Source organism: Barbus barbus (genome assembly GCF_936440315.1).
Source record: "Barbus barbus genome assembly, chromosome: 50".
In the NCBI taxonomy this organism is placed as follows: domain Eukaryota; kingdom Metazoa; phylum Chordata; class Actinopteri; order Cypriniformes; family Cyprinidae; genus Barbus; species Barbus barbus.
In genome coordinates this window covers 14491865-14509040 of record NC_136728.1, presented here as the reverse complement: position 1 = coordinate 14509040, position 17176 = coordinate 14491865, and positions in this window count along the sequence as shown.

The window sequence follows — 17176 nt, the reverse complement described above, 5'->3', positions numbered from 1 at the left end:
CTTGTATGAAATACAAGTGACCTTACAAATGCTCATTATTCAAATCCATTCAACCACGGTGGGATTTTTAGAAAGAGGGTCTACCAGATGTGGCTTATTATCCCAAATGACCTTTTGATTTTAACAAAGGAGAAATTAGGATAATTACAATTTAAAAAGCTACCACTGCACGTGTTACTGTAAAATATGATAATTAAGTCCCTTTGTAGAGTGGTGGTGATTTTGTGGTTGTTCCTCATGAAATAGACAGACAGAAACAGACCTATACAAACAAATGGAGCAGATGATGAGGAAGATTAGACTGCAACCTCACAGAGAGACAATTACACTGATTAAATGTAAGAAATGATGATATGGAAAAATATTCTCTGTCTTTGTCACAAGGAAGTACCAATTAAATTTACCTTGTTCTTGAACAAAGAACTCACAGAGGTGTTTCATTCTTTTGTTTTAGACACTTTATTCAGTGCAATTTAAAATTGTTAAATATAATTAATATAAATATAATTAAATATAGATTGAAATGGAGCTTAACATAAGAAAAAAAGTTTAATATGATTTGTACCCCATTTTTGTACCCCTAATACTTTCCCTCCACTCCTTTGATATTTAATCACCTCCAACAAAGCTGAAACCAGAAATTTTATATTTTTAGAGATTCTCATTAGATACATAAATCTAAAGTGCTTTAACCCTTTGTTCTGAAAGCAGTCATTGACATAGCTGTCCTTTTATGTTGAGATGCTGGTTGCCTTTTTGTGGCAGATGCTATAGTTGAAACCCTGACCTAAATCATCAAAAGATTTACCACAGATCAAAGAGGGCAGGTCAGTCTTTGGCACAACCAGGAAATGTATATGTTACTGGTGTGGTTTTATATCTGGGTTGACAGTTGACACTGATGGCAAGGAACTAAATAACAAAAACAGAAAGATTAGTTCAAAAGTCGTAACTTAACATCATATTTAAATTGTCACTATCCAATTATTCCCCAATGGATAAAATCAAGTCCTATCTCTCATATTTCTCATTAAATATGCTGTTTCACTCAGAAATATGCCACATTACAAAATTAGAATGGGTTGTGAATACCATTTCATGCAGATTAGCAAGAACACCTCTTGCACATTTACACATACAAATGACCTTTCTCACACAAAGTCCTCTAAAAATACTACTAAAGCACAGATAAAAGTCTGTATCTTACCCCGTAAGAGTACAGCAGTTTCCCTAGATAAGCATAACACAAAGCTTCACGTACAAATAATCCCTTTGCATCCACACTCACCTCATCTGCATACACACTCATTCTGTGGAATAATGATTTCTAGGGTTTTATCCATCACCGCTGCCTAATCTGTGCTGGACCTCTGTTTCGACTGCATAGTGGCCTAGACGTGAAGGAAAAAATCATTGTTTTTTCTGAGAGGGCTGATTTTTGACAGCCTGCTGCGAGCACAGGGTTGCGCTGGGGAGCATTTGAGCCGTCTGACTCAAAGAGTGACAGATGGCCGTCGGTGCACGAGAACAGGAAAAGGAAGAGTGTAGCAAATGAACGTGTGGTAGCTTGCAGCTGTGCATGCTGTATACATGTGCATTACCGCACAAACACACACACACATGTGTGAGGGGGGTTAAGCGACCGTGTCTTTAGGTTAAGCTTGCCTACTGCTGAGCAGCTTTCAGGTCACACACAAACAAACACACACACACACACACACACACACAAAGCTTGCAAAGGGAATCCGGTGCAACAACAATATCCTGAACTCTTCAAAGATTCACAAAGATTGTCCTGCTGTCATTTTGTCCCTGACCCGAGCTCCCATATGGTTTTGTAGAACACACACACACCCACACACACAAACAAATTCACACTTAAATCTATGCTGAAACTGACAGATAAATAGATGTAAATCTATCAGTCCCCAGTTAGATGTTCTGGGTCTGCCCAGAGGAACATTTTATTACTCAAAGATTGCTCTTTAATATCTCGGGGGACATTACTTCACTTTTATGCTCCATTTAAAAGTGCAGTTAGTGATATTAGCCTCTCTGGGACTGTTAGACATGCCCCTCTTTTCCAAAATCCACCTACTCAACTACAAACTTCCTGCTTATGGGACGTCCTGTGAACATTCAAAATGACTGGTATATAGAAAGTGCCTAAACAAAAAATCTGACACATCTAATTCATTTAATTCAGTAATATGCAGCAACTTTAAAGGTCTATGGACAGAATAGCTCAGATTATGTTGTATTTGGTAGTACTTGATTAGAAATTCAAAGTTCATGTTAGTGTTATTTTACTTTATTTAATATTATACTATTATAGTATTTATTCACATTTTCAATTAGCTTTTATTTTTATATTAAAATTTCTTATTTTAAATGTAGTTTAAGTTTAGAAAGTTGTATGTGGTTTGTCATTTTTATTAGTTTCTTTTTTATATTTCTATTTAGCTTTAATTCTTATTTGATTATTTATGTACTATTTTGGTAACATTTTGGATTACCTTTTAAAATATTTCAGTTTAGCTTTAATTTGTATTATAGTTTTAGTAATTTTACTACTTTTTCAGTTAATTACCAAGTTTTTTTCCAAAACGTTTTTCATCTAATATTTATATTTCATTTTATTTCATTTCAGTTTTATATTAATTACTGAAAATTATTTTTAATCATTTTAGTTAACAACAAAAACACTGGTTCATATTGAGATCTGACTTTTATCACAGAGCTGTTTGAGACACTGTTGAGATTTCTTCTGAAACCCAACAGAAGACAAACTATGAACAATAAGTAATAATATATAAGTCTTTCTTTGCGTGTATTACAATCTAATTAACTGCTGCCTAGGAGAAAACAACCACAACATTACAGAGATCTCATTTTTCTTTCCTATGGGAGATATGATCCTTTTTCTCTTTGTGTTGTTTTGAAACAGTTCTCATTGTGTTCGAGAAACTTCTGTGGTTTTCAACAACCAGCTCTCTGCTCCGTGTGTTTACTTTAAGTGTATGCACTTAAATGTTATGTGTGCCTTCGATAACTTTCCTATGTGAGTCAATATTTCTCCAGTACAGACCACAAGCCTGATAATCAAGGCAATAAACTAAATGAATGCGGGCACCAACAGGAAGTCTGTTAGCTAACACTTTGTTTAGAAAGCCTCAGCTATAGATCTGTTTATACACAAATCCTTCTACTTCTAATCAATACTGATCACAACTTTCCCCATGAGGAAAGCGATAGACACTGACAAATGTCACGTCGATGACTGTGACTGTTTACCAGCCAATATAAATATATAAACACAGAATTTGTTCTGTAGAAGCCATTAACGGTTTTTGGTTATTAAAGGATTAGTTCACTTTTAAAAAATCTTTTGCTGATAATTTACTCATCCCCATGTCATCCAAGATGTCCATGTCTTTCTTTCTTCAGTCGAAAAGAAATTAATTAATTCTCAATATAATGGACTTCATTGGGACCCAAACGGTTCAAGGTCCAAATGACAGTTTCAGTGCAGCTTCAAAGGGCTTTAAACGATACCAGACGATGAATAAGGGTCTTATCTAGCGAAACGATCGGTCATTTCAAAAATAAATTAAAAAGTTTAAGTTTTATAAGCACAAATGCTCGCATTGCTCTGTTCTGTGATGCGCGTTCGTGACGTCACGTAATACGCAATTACGTGGAAAAGGTCACGGTTGAGGTAGGCGGAAGTACCGAGATTAATAAAGATTTTGTGTGTAAGCAGTTGAAAAAAAACTGTAACTAAAAAAAAACAACATAAAATATAAATAACAAATGTAAAATTTAAATAAAATAAAATATAAATTATGCAGTATTCCTTTGAGAATGCATATGAGTAATGCTGTACAAATGAGCATGTTTTAGTTTTGGCCTTCCTGTGAACTCTCTGATCAAAAAACTGATTAATTTGTTTGTTTGTTTGTGTGTGTGTGTGTTCACAGTGTGCGTGAGGTGCTGGTTTTGTTTCCGGAAACTCCAGAGATCAATGCAAACTCATCAGCAGGGCTGCGCTACTTTTCTATTGGTTCATCATTAATGGACCACAGGAAAAGAGAGATAGCCATAAAGGAAGAAAGAAACAGCTTCAACTGTAAAGGCCCGAAACATGATCAGTACAGATATTTTACTTTATTTGTTCATGGAATCAACAAGGATAGCCTAATAAAACATATTGTGCATATGCACAAGCCCTGAGGTGCTTTTATCACTTTTATGTCAGGTTCATTTATCCCATCTTTTAATTTCCTGTGGAACTCGGGCATTGCTTATTCTAGACCAATGTGTATGTGCATGCGTGTGTGTGCGTGTGTGTGTGTGCACCAGAGCGAGCGAGTGACACTGCACTGAGCACACTCAAGGGAGTTTGTTGCCATGGCGACACTGCACTCACTCATGAACAGTATTGCTGTTGTCTATCAGTCTGGTCAATGCCCCTTTAGTATGACACACACACATGCACACACACACGCATGCACACACAAACGATATTATTTAATCTGTACCTTAGTTCTCTCAACAGGCTAAAGGAAATATCTTCAAGCAAAAATAAAATAACAATAAAATAAATAAAATATTATGGTATTCATACAAACCGAGTGCCATGTTATGAGTCAAAAAAACATGGTTGTATTGCCATGGTACAGGCATGAAATAAAGTAAAATGGAATCAAATAAAATAAACAGTCGGTGAAATTTACAAGTTACCACATCAAAGTAATATTGTGCTGTAAAAGTAAGCCTTGTTAATTATCAAATATTAAGCTGCCAAATTAAAGTTATTTACCCTTCCATCAAAAAGAGAGCTCTCATTTGCAAAGCAAATTAAACATTAATTTGTCTACAAATTGTCATTCCCCAAGTAGCTTTTTTAAATCATCTGAAAAGCATTTTAAATATGTTCTACTCATTTTTAAATACTAAATAAAAAATAATTTAAAAAATTGTAATAAAAATGACTTTTTGTGTTTATATTTTATATTTTGTACTTTTAAATTACTTTATTAAGATTTATGTGCAAGTAAAATAAGCACAGAAATTAGCACACAAAGGCAGTGGGATTTATATGTTTAGCGAGATTTTTCACTGTAAAAACATATACAGTGTATGACGAAACACATCAAGTTCGATTTTAATTGCCATTTTTGTATATTTCCATAATAAAGATTTTTAAAAAGGCAGGTTCATGTTCATGAACTGGACTTAATGACTACAGACCTGTGGCCCTAACGTCTGTAGCCATGAAATCATTTGAAAGACTGGTTTTGGTTTATCTGAAGGACATCACTGGACCCTTACTGGACCCCCTGCAGTTTGCCTACAGAGCAAACAGGTCTGTGGATGATGCAGTCAACATGGGACTGCACTTCATCCTGCAGCATCTGGACAGAGCAGGGACTTATGTGAGGATCCTGTTTGTGGAATTCAGCTCCGCTTTTAACACCATCATCACGGAAACCCTTCAGAATAAACTAACCCAGCTCTCCGTCCCCACCTCTGTCTGTCAGTGGATCAACAGCTTCCTGACAGACAGACAGCAGTTAGTAAAGCTTGGTAAATTCACATCCAGCACTCGAACAATCAGCACTGGAGCTCCTCAGGGCTGCGTACTCTCCCCACTGCTCTTCTCCCTCTACACCAACGACTGCACATCTAAAGACCCCTCTGTCAAGCTCCTGAAGTTTGCAGACGACACCACACTGATCAGCCTCATCCAGGACGGTGACGAGTCTGCTTATAGACAGGAGGTTAAGGAGCTGGCTGTCTGGTGCAGTCTTAACAACCTGGAGCTTAACACGCTCAAAACTGTGGAGATGATCGTGGACTTCAGGAGAAACCCCCCTGCTCTCCCCCCACTCACCATCATGAACAGCACTGTGACTGCAGTGGAGTCATTCAGATTCATGGGCACCACCATCTCCCAGGACCTGAAGTGGGATATTCACATAGACTCCATTGTCAGGAAGGCCCAGCAGAGGTTGTACTTTCTTCGCCAGCTGAGGAAGTTCAACCTGCCACAGGAGCTGCTAAAACAGTTCTATTCTGCCATTATTGAATCCATCCTCTGTACTTCAATAACTGTCTGGTTCAGCTCAGCTACCAAATCTGACCTCAGAAGACTACGGAGGGTAGTCCGGACTGCTGAGCGAATCATTGGTACAACCCTCCCCACTCTCCAAGAACTGTACTTATCCAGAGTGAGCAAAAGGGCTGGTAAAATCACTCTGGACCCCTCACACCCAGCACACAACCTCTTTGAACTATTACCGTCTGGTTGACGCTACACAGCACTGAGCACCAGAACGACCAGACACAGGAACAGTTTCTTCCCTCAGGCAATCCATCTTATGAACACTCAACAATAAACGTGGAACACACAACTATAATACACTATCCATTCACCACACTCACTAATTTTATCTTTATTTTCTCATTTCTAATTTGCACATACTTGACCTGTACATACATAGTTGTCTATATTATATATTGTGTTTTTGCTGCTTCGTACATTGCCTATTTGGATATTATTCTTCTATTATCTGTGTCCTGTCCTGTTGCTGTCTTTCTGTTGCACTGTGGAGCTTCTGTCACTACAACAAATTCCTTGTATGCGTAAACATACTTGGCCAATAAAGCCCATTCTGATATTGGGCGACAACTATTGTCAAAACATCTGAATGTTTTGGCAATGTATGTGTACAATCGCAGATGCTAAACTGTAATCAACCAATAGTTTGCAAATGGTTTTCTGGCCTCAATATAATTGAAAAAAGGACTGACAAGGGACAGCAATCACCAGGCAAGCGTCTTCAAATCCCATGATGCAAACACTTGCTGTATGCAAGGTGTTAATGAAACTGGGTACAGCTCTCAAGCACTAATTTAGCCATAGACATTACACGATTTAAATGAGACGAGGAAATTCCAGCCGAAGCATCGCCTCTCTTGAGTATTCTCTGACTGCTATCAAATATAGGCTAATTGCAGTAGCAAAATGTTTGTGATATAATTTAATCCATCAACAGATCAAATGGCGTTTCTGCTGCACGGTAGATAAAGCTCATTTCAGATGCTAATTAATGTACCACCTTTGTGGAGGGTTTATGACTGTCATATCCTCAATAATCCACCATTAATCAATGCAGGTGTAGTCCTTATCAATCTGGCAACCGTGGACTGTTTCAACAACAAACCTCCTACTGTTTTATGGTTTAAATGCATTAATAAATTTAGACTATTAAAGAAAAAAGTGAAGGGTGTTTGACTGTGCAAGTCTTTACTCTAAACTTGCCATGAGTTTAAAGCTGTTTAACGCAGGTTTAATAAACTGAATGTTTTCCATTACAGGAACGATCATTGCGATTATCTGTCTTCCAAAGAGCAGCAGTAACTCAAGTCTGATTGTACCACCACTTTCATTCAGCGGGGAGCGACCATTACTCACCCAGACTCCCTGACACCTGGTTACACAAGGTGATGAGTGCTTTTACTGTGTGGGCGTTTGTGAGATTGAGTGGCATCCAGGGGCAAGACAGACAGCGAGTGTTTGAGTGAAGAAGTGCGTGGGATGGCAGAGGAGAGGCAAGGTGCTATTAGATATGGCTGTGCTAGATTTTTCTCACTGTTCATTTCTTGTGATTTGGGTATGAACATACTGTACAGTGGGGGTCCAACACTTTGAGAGAACACTGAAAATTGTTTTTTTTTTATTTCAAAATTCTGACAAAAAAGGGTTACACTTTATTTTAAGGTGTCCTTGTTACAGTGTAATTATACATTTATGTACTGAGTAGTATTAACTACATGTACTTACTATATGGTTAGGGTTACTTGCAATTATGCATAATTAACTGTAATTATAATAGTAGGTAGATGTAAAGTGTAATAAGGACACCTTAAAATGATAACCAAACACCTTAAAAAGTGTTACAAAAAAGAGTTTATATTTGAAAATGAACAATAAATATTTAAGCCTATACACTATTTCTGGGTCACAAATTAAAATGTAAGCAGATTTGTGACTTTGACTATGATAAGTCCTTTGTACAAAAGGTCAGATCCACAGAGCAGATGCTCTTAAACATTTTTGAGTCGTGCTGGATAACATGGATAATAAGGATTCAAAAAACAAATTAAAATTAATTAGCAAATCAATTAAAATGACCAAATATTTTCTTTAAATATTTAATATCAATATTCTAATATATATATATATATATTTTTAAATAAAACTTTTAAATATTTTATCAATTCAAACTGTGAATTAAAAAAATAATATGATTATAAATAAACAAATATAAAATTTGTATTTGCAAAAAATGCAACAGAAGTATTTTCTCATGCAGACCCCATTGTACTTTGTTTGAACTGTGTTTGAATGAATAAAGCTGCTATGCACAGATCCTTCGGTTTGTGGAATGACGGCAGAGGATTATGATGATGATTCAGTATTACCCATCATGCTCTTGGGCAGTGGCCCATATGCCCCCCCCTCCCCCCATCTCTACGGGGTGTTTGCTCTAAATATACTCTCAAATCTAGATCATGCTGGATCAATACTCTGCTACACACACAAGCACACACATTCCACTACTATACGTATCATACTGTGTCTACTAGAGGAATAATTCCTTCATGACATTTTCTCTGTGGTCATTTAACCTGGTTCTCCTCCTCTCCCTGCTCACATCTCTCGCCGTCTCGCTCGCTTTTTCCATCTGCACGACCCTAAGTGACCCAACACAAATACAAATTGCTTTCAGACTTCTGTGGCTGAACACAAAAACAACTTGCAAATCAATAAACCCAGACCTGCCTTCGAAAGCCACACATGTGAGCAAATGAAAATAAAACATGTTTGCACACACACATAAATACAACAAAACAACACAACACACGTCACAAGTTCAAATCCATACTCTCTCGAGGAATAAATATGGATCTGTGATGTGGATTGATTTGCTCTATATTGCTCAGGTTGACAACACTGATATTTTTCTATAGTTTTCCAGTAGATTTAATGTGGTCAAAGGTATTTTGAAGACAGATTGAATATAGTGTACAGTCAACACAGTATCATCCAAAATATGAACAGGAAGGGAAAACAAGCCACAATCAAACATGCCATCCAAATGTTCCTCAGCTTTGATGCAAATGAGTCATTTGCTTACTTTATTCTTCCAATATTTTTTTCCACAAATGCAGAGCACAGACATGGTAGTCTGACTGACACTAGTAGCCAATTATTTTTATGACTAATAACCAGTTTGATGACAAAATGATGAAACTGTATTATTTGGTCTGTTAAAATCAGTTAAATCGCAAATATACGTTTAAAGTAATACTTCAAAACAAAAGACAAAAACTGAAAAAGTACAGCACTTTCATAACCTGGCATAAAAATGGGAAAAATGTGCCCTGATATTATCTGGCTCTGCAGCCAAATATCAGATCAATAATTTAAAACTACAAAAAGAAAGAAAAAATATATAATATTTGCCGATACCATATGTCCATGGTACATAAAATAAAAAAAATTTATTAAATAACATAAATAAAAAGAAACAAAACAAAACCAAAAATAAATAAATAAAGATAAATAAAATGAAAAAAAAATAAACATAAAATAAATCAAATGAAACAAAACAAAAATAAATGAAATAAGATAAATAAAAATAAAACAAAACCAAACAAAATGAAACAAAAATTAAATTAAATTACACAAAATAAAATAAATAAAATGATTTTTTTTTAATTAAATTAAATTAAATTAAATTAAACAAAACAAAACAAAACAGAGCAGCACAAAATAAAATAAAACAAATTACAAATGGATGATCATACCTAAAAAGCAGAAATAATTCTGCTATATCTCTTTATAAACAGCCAATACGTACACAAAATATTGGAATTTTGAATTGAAAATTTAAAATCTTTCGGAATATTTATTTATTTATATTTATATTGACAAGCCTGTTGGTAAATTTTGGAACAGGCACCAGGCTGTTAATCGGCCAAGACAATAATCTCAAAATAGCCTGACTCTAATCTGCCTGTTGATATATTGGCCTATAACTACCTTGTGGTTCCTCAGTGTCTCAGTGAGTCCATCATGAGGTTTGAGACGGTCAGAGTTGATGTGTCTCGTTGAAAGCACCTGATCCTTCATGTCTTATTACATCACAGCTACAGCAGATGAACAGAACGAGACAAGCGCAGCCCAGAGCGCCAGCAGAGGATGGGAGGGGTGGAAAGGGGGCGGCATTGTCAGAACGAACTCAAGCATACGAGAACAGAGTTGCCAGGGAAACCGCCCTAAAACCCAACCGGCAAAGGAAACAGAGGTGAGCGGTAGGTCATATGACCATGTGGCAGGAAAAGAGAGAGAGGTGGCCCAGCAGGACAGAGACGGTGCACATGTTCTTTTGCTTTTCCTGCTGATCATAACAAGTTCTATGACAGCATATCAGCACCTACAACACCCTCTCCTGCTGCCTGGCACCGCAGCAGCCCACATTAACATCCATATGTCTCTGATGTGTACTGGTTTATAATAGCAGGAGACCATCAAGCTTAATTACACACAGACACACACGTTTGCTTTTGCCATACACACAGTGGCCTAAAAAGTATTTATAAGCCACACAGAAATCACATTAGATTACAAAATGTCACAACAAATGGCAGCCCTCCTTGTTAAAATCAATGTGAATATTCGTTTGCTTCCCACTTTACTTACATGTATTAAACAAAGCTATTCAATGAGAAAATAGTAAGGGTGGGGTTTTATCCATCTGGATTTTAATGATTTGTGAAGTGAAAATATAAAATGAAACATGAGTTTGCTTAAACAACCATGATAGTAATATTAATAAAAATCACACTCATTATATATTATAATAACAAAGCGATTAATCATTCACAATAAGCCCAACAACGGGGTTTTATGTATATATGTACATACATATTTATATTTAGCACTTTAAATTTGACACATTACAGCTCAGTTCAAACTTATGTAATTCATTAGCATGTAAAAATCTTTACTTTACCCACAAGAATTTCTAAGGTTGCTAATAATTGTGGCCAATGTGTACTGGAGAAAAAAAAAATTCATAATCAAAATACCCCCCCCCCCCCCCATTTTCAGTTGCTTTACTTCAATAAAAATAAATTAGTTTTTTGTGAATTTTATGAATGAAAGATCAAAAGAATAAACAACATAGATCTATTTTCACAGCCTTTTTTGCTCATATTTACCAAGTGTGCCAGGACTGACCAGGACGGTGTTTAGCACATTCAATATTACACAATACATTGCAGTTCATGAAACTCCAGAATAATTAATTATCATGTAAAATTTAAATATTTTTAGTATTACTAATAATAAATAACTACTAACTCATTTTACTCTCATTGTCAAAGTGGCCCAATATTCAATATCTAAATTAATACAAAATTATAATTTACCTCATTGTTAAGCGATGATAAAATCTTATGTAATTGTTATTACATAATGCCAAATAATAATAATAAAAAACATGTTATTACATAAAAACTAAATAGGCAGTATAAATCAAGCACTTGTGAATGTACAGTTTTTCCAGCAAACTCAATGTGCACCAAAATGGAAATATACCAACAACAGCCACTAGGGGCATCGCCCCCCACAAAAAATCGGACCCCCCAGAAAGTCATATGAACATTCCCCCACTAGCACACATTTCCAACCCCGACCTGCACACACGCACATCTCTTCACCAGAAAAGCCTCTCATCTGTTTCGAGGTCAGCTCATATCCTGCAGGTAATGACAGACCTCATCCCTGAGCCGAGCGGCCCCTGACGGAAAGAGCAGGGTGCATTAGGGTGGTTCTGAACCGAAGCGCCCTCTGTAATCTACCAGCAGCCATGGCCTTGAGTGCATACACCCACAACCAGGCTGGGCTGAGAGTTTTAACTGGAGGTTCTCCCATAACCACAGTCCTAAAATAGGGACGGAGCCACAGTTAGAGTGAGCAAAAGCAAAGCACGGGTCCTAATCACACACTCCAGCTACCACTCATGCCAAACACAGTTACCTCTATCTATACAAGTGCTTCTCACAGTTATTATGATTATCATTATCACACAGCTAAAGCCATCCTATATCAAAATAACATATCACTTCACCAAATGCCTGTCAATCCATTAATGGATGGATGGCTAGGTAGTGTTAAAACCAGAGCTGAGCACAGAGCCGATGTTCTATAAATGACCTACAAGGGCACACACACACACAATCGTATCGTGCTGCTCTGGCAGATTAACTGAACAAAAACCAAATCCTTCTCTCTCGTTGCATTCATATTTCCCTGTGTACCAGCGCAGGACAACTAATCTCTCCATGTTAATGCAGGCTGTTCACAGAGCACTGCCAACATCAGCCAGCACACACATACACACAGGAGAGAAGTCTGCCTCAGAAATGGTAAGGTAAATATTGTTCTTCAAGCAGATTTAAAGGGACAGTTCACCTAAAAATTAAAGGCTGCCATTATTTACTCTCTCTGATGACTATTTTTTTTTTTGAGTGTGTGTTTTTCCACACAATTTTACATGCAGTTACAATGAATGGACCCTGAAGAGTCAAAAAGGTTGCAAAAGCACCATATTCAGCACCAGTATCTCTAAGATGTAAACAGACATGCACACGTTCATAAAACATATGACTGTGCATATGCATATGCATGTTTTTGAATCTGACTGAAAACATTCACATTCAAAGGTTTACATGGCTCAGATCTTCCTGTTAAATAGATTATTTAAAGCAGGGGTGTCAAACTCAGTTCCTGGAGGGCCGCAGCCCTGCAGAGTTTTGTTCCAACCCTGCTCCAACACACAAATCATGAAGTTTACAAATAAGCCTGAAGGACTTGATTAGCTGGATCAGGTGTGTTTAATTAGGGTTGCAACTAAACTCTGCAGGGCTCTGGTCCTCCAGGAACTGAGTTTGACAGTCAAACAAACATTTTTGGGTTGACTTGCAAAATATTTTTTGTCCAGTATACTATGGGAGCCAATGAATTCATGCTGACCATGAGCGCTAATAAACACATATTTGGATAAACTTTCAATCTGAATGAAATTTAATTTGACTCAAGCTAATTGACTGATGAAGGCCTTTCAGTCCGATTGAGCCATAAATCTGATTATTACTGTAATAGATTTATAGGGTTGTATGTCAACATATAGAAGCTGGTGAGTTGAATTAGAGAACCAAATCAATCAATCAATCCAATTTTTTTTGTGACTCAAACCACCTCATTTATGATTTGTTAATGAATCTGATATTGCTGTGTGTATCTGACAAGTAAATAATGGCATTGATTTTGATGTGTTCCTTGCAGAGCACTATGGCATGGAATAAGAATGGCATGGAATATCACGAGTCATATGGACCAAGGTTATGATAGTTTTATGTTTATAAAACAAAATCCATGAATAGGTACCAGCATCAGCCACTAGAGGTATCATCCCGCCAAAACTCACTTGAATTTGAAAAATCAGAACTGAAATCAAAATCAGTCAGTTAGTACCCCCCCTGTCCACAAGCTTGGCCCCGTCTTTGGCCCCCCTAAATTTGGAATCATATCACACCAAACTATTTTGGGTGAAATGCGCAGTTGTCCTGTAAACTATTTATATATAAAAAAAAGAAAAATAGCTGCATTCAAATCTGCATTTGCTGGCTGGCACAGAGCCAGAGACATACACGTTTTTAAAGCACTGTGCATTATAACCAATCACATACGATTCTGTTGAGCTTATGAATGCAAAGACCAATCAGAGGCATTCAAATGAGTCATCGCTGAAATGGCGGTGTTTCGTCACCGCACACACTGGCTGACTGAATTCTCTGGCTAATTCTCTCATCAGAAACAACAAAGTGAAGAAATACGAATGTGAGTAAGATATTAATTTCACAGTGTAAACAGCTTTAGAGAATATTATGGGAGTTTTTGAGAGTGCTTGAACTCGCTGGACTAAAGTGAAAATGTTCTTTGATAATGTAAACGTTCTTTGCTCTCTTTTTGTACAATGGAAGTGTTATTAGCTAATTAGTAACTTTTTAGTAAATTCACATTAAATACAAAGTCAGACATATTAAAAATATTTTATGATATGGCACCCATATCTGGTACTTAAGTAAAAAGACGGATTTGTATGCAAAGTTATTAGATTACACTATTAGGCTAATTTGCCCATTGCCCGTTATAGATCAACTAACATAATCTATAAAGGTGCAAAATGCATTTACTTACACGTATTTGAGAATCAACATATTTCATAAAATATTTTGGGAATATTTCAAATAAAAACCTGCTGAAATAAAAACAATAGACACCATTACAAAATTTGTAATGGTTTTACTGGTTATAATGGGACTTTTATTGCTTTTACTGGAAACTGTAAAACCTGTTGGTCTCTACTGGTAATTGGTTGCCTTCTATTGGGGGCTTGTTAAAACCAATAAATCCTAATGAAATATGTCCCAAACACTACAGAAAACTATTTTTTAATGGTTTTAGTGGTTAAAAGTTGATGGTTTGTAATGTTTGTAAACGGTATTTGTAGTGGAAACCATTAAAATTTTCTGTGATGGTTTTATTGTTTTTTTTTAGCCCCCCTTCACTCGTGCCCCCTCAAAAATGACGCCCTGACACTACAATACAAAATTATTTGTCAAATAAACGAAACATAATGAAACATGATAACATAATATTCATTTTAGTTTAAATTATTACAGATTACTTCTAGAGATTGCAGTGATACATGACATGGTGGAAAATGACTGAATGAATAATATAGGTTAAGATGAATTTTAAAATTGTGCCCCCTAAAAGCATAAGTGTCTGCCCCCACCAGTTACTGTGGTCTAGAACCGCCCCTGTGCCACCCATAGTGCTATCATATGGCTTCAGAATGACAGGTAACATAGTGCACATGTCATACAGACCATGTTTATGATATTTTATGATTTGCTTGCATCCTAAATAAAACTTCAAGCCTCAGTGCCCTTTCATTGTAATTTTACAGAAAGGAGCGACCAGCACAGTCTTCAGAGTATCTCATTTTGTGAGAAAGAAATCCATACAGGTTTAGAGTAGTGAGTAAATGATGACAAAATTGTAATTTCCAGATGAACTATACCTTTAAAACCATGTCTCAAACTAAGATTTCATGCATGTATTTTTGAATATATTTGTCTACGAAATTTCCATGTGCAAACATTGCTTTTACCCCTCACAGCATGAGAAAACATGAGCAAACCTCACACAGAATGGATTCACTGTTCCCGCCGTGTCATTCAGCACTCAAAAGCATCCTTGAAATTCAGCACAGTGAATGAGCCTGAACAAGCTGTGTCCAAAACTCACACACACACACACACACATACACACACGCACACACACACACACACACACACACACACACACACACACACAGGCACCCTTGTGCTATACCTGCCCTATTTCTGGCCCAGCACTCCCCTAGTGTAACATCTGTTGATCTGTAGAAAAACTAAAGTCCTGTCCTAAAAATAGACTGCCACGTCACGATCACAATCCACCCTGCTGCTACACGGATTGCTGTTGACGGATTCCACGTTCCCATTTACGGTCGAGATTGAGGAAAATAACACAATGTGCTATATTCTGCACGTAAATTCTCACTGTCCTACACCATATTCTTATTCTTGGGCAAGAAGTAGTGTGGTGTGGACGGGTATGGTTTTGAGGGTACATTTATGGCCATATGCAAGTGCGAGTAAAATTATTCCAAAAACAAAAATTCCTGGTGAAAAAATATTTTGATAAGACTATAAATGTGCATGTGCATTTGATTGACATAATAGCCAATTACAGTTAAACTAGTCTGGGTCTTCTCCATCTTGTTTTGTTAATACAAATGTTCTCACACAAAACTCTTGCATACAACTCAAAGATTTTATGGCATTATCCGTGCAAATTTTGGCAAATTCAGCAACTAGTTGTTCATGAACACAAGCCATCTGACACAAGATCTGAGCAAATCCAGCCCATGTTGCTGAATCATAACCACTCCAGAGCTGCCAGGGAGACAGTAGTCACACTTTACATTCACGATCAAGCTAAAACACCAAATAAAAGAGTAATAAAAAAAACAGATGGAGATAATCTATATATGGATGATTCTTCAATAATTAGAGGAACTGTCCCCTAGGATGGTTTTAGAAGAAAACAATCATTTTAGTTTTAACAGATAGGTTATAATAGAATGCAACAGTCAGTTAGTTAGCAATCAGTTAATTTTGAGCTTTATCATTAAAATAAAAACTAGAAATGCATTGTTTTTCATTAAAATTGTACTGTGCAAAGAACTACAGCATTGCGAATGAATGTCGTAACTGAAGTAAATGTATGAATGAATGAATGAATGAATGAATGAATGAATGAATGATGCATTTATATAGCGCTTTATTGTGTATTGCTGTACACCCAAAGCGCTTTACAATCATGTGGGGGGTCTCTCCTCAACCACCACCAGTGTGCAGCATCCACTTGGATGATGCGACGGCAGCCACAGGACAACGGCGCCAGTGCGCTCACCACACACCAGCTACAGGTGGAGAGGAGAGAGAGTGATAGAGCCAATCAAGTGTATAGGGATTATTAGGAGGCCATGATAGACAAGGGCCAGTGGAGGGAATTTGGCCAGGACACCGGGGTTACACCCCTACTCTTTACGAGAAGTGCCATGGGATTTTTAATGACCACAGAGAGTCAGGACCTCGGTTTAACGTCTCATCCGAAAGACGGTAATGAAATGTAGGTAACTTTTAACCTGGAATTCTGCTGTTAAATAAGATTATTTAAAATTATGTTGAAATAATGCATGCTGGTGGCCTCAGGAAAAGCGCATTGCATCAATTAACAACCTCATAACTCACAGTCTGTTTTCAGTGGTTTTGTCACGAATCCTGTCCATGGACTTCCATCCGCTTGCCACCAGAGGTCGCTTCTCTGTTACATTGACTCTCACACTACACAGACTGTTGCATGTCACTCCGGACTACAGTTCCCATTATCCATTGCACTGATTACACACATATAGCTGCA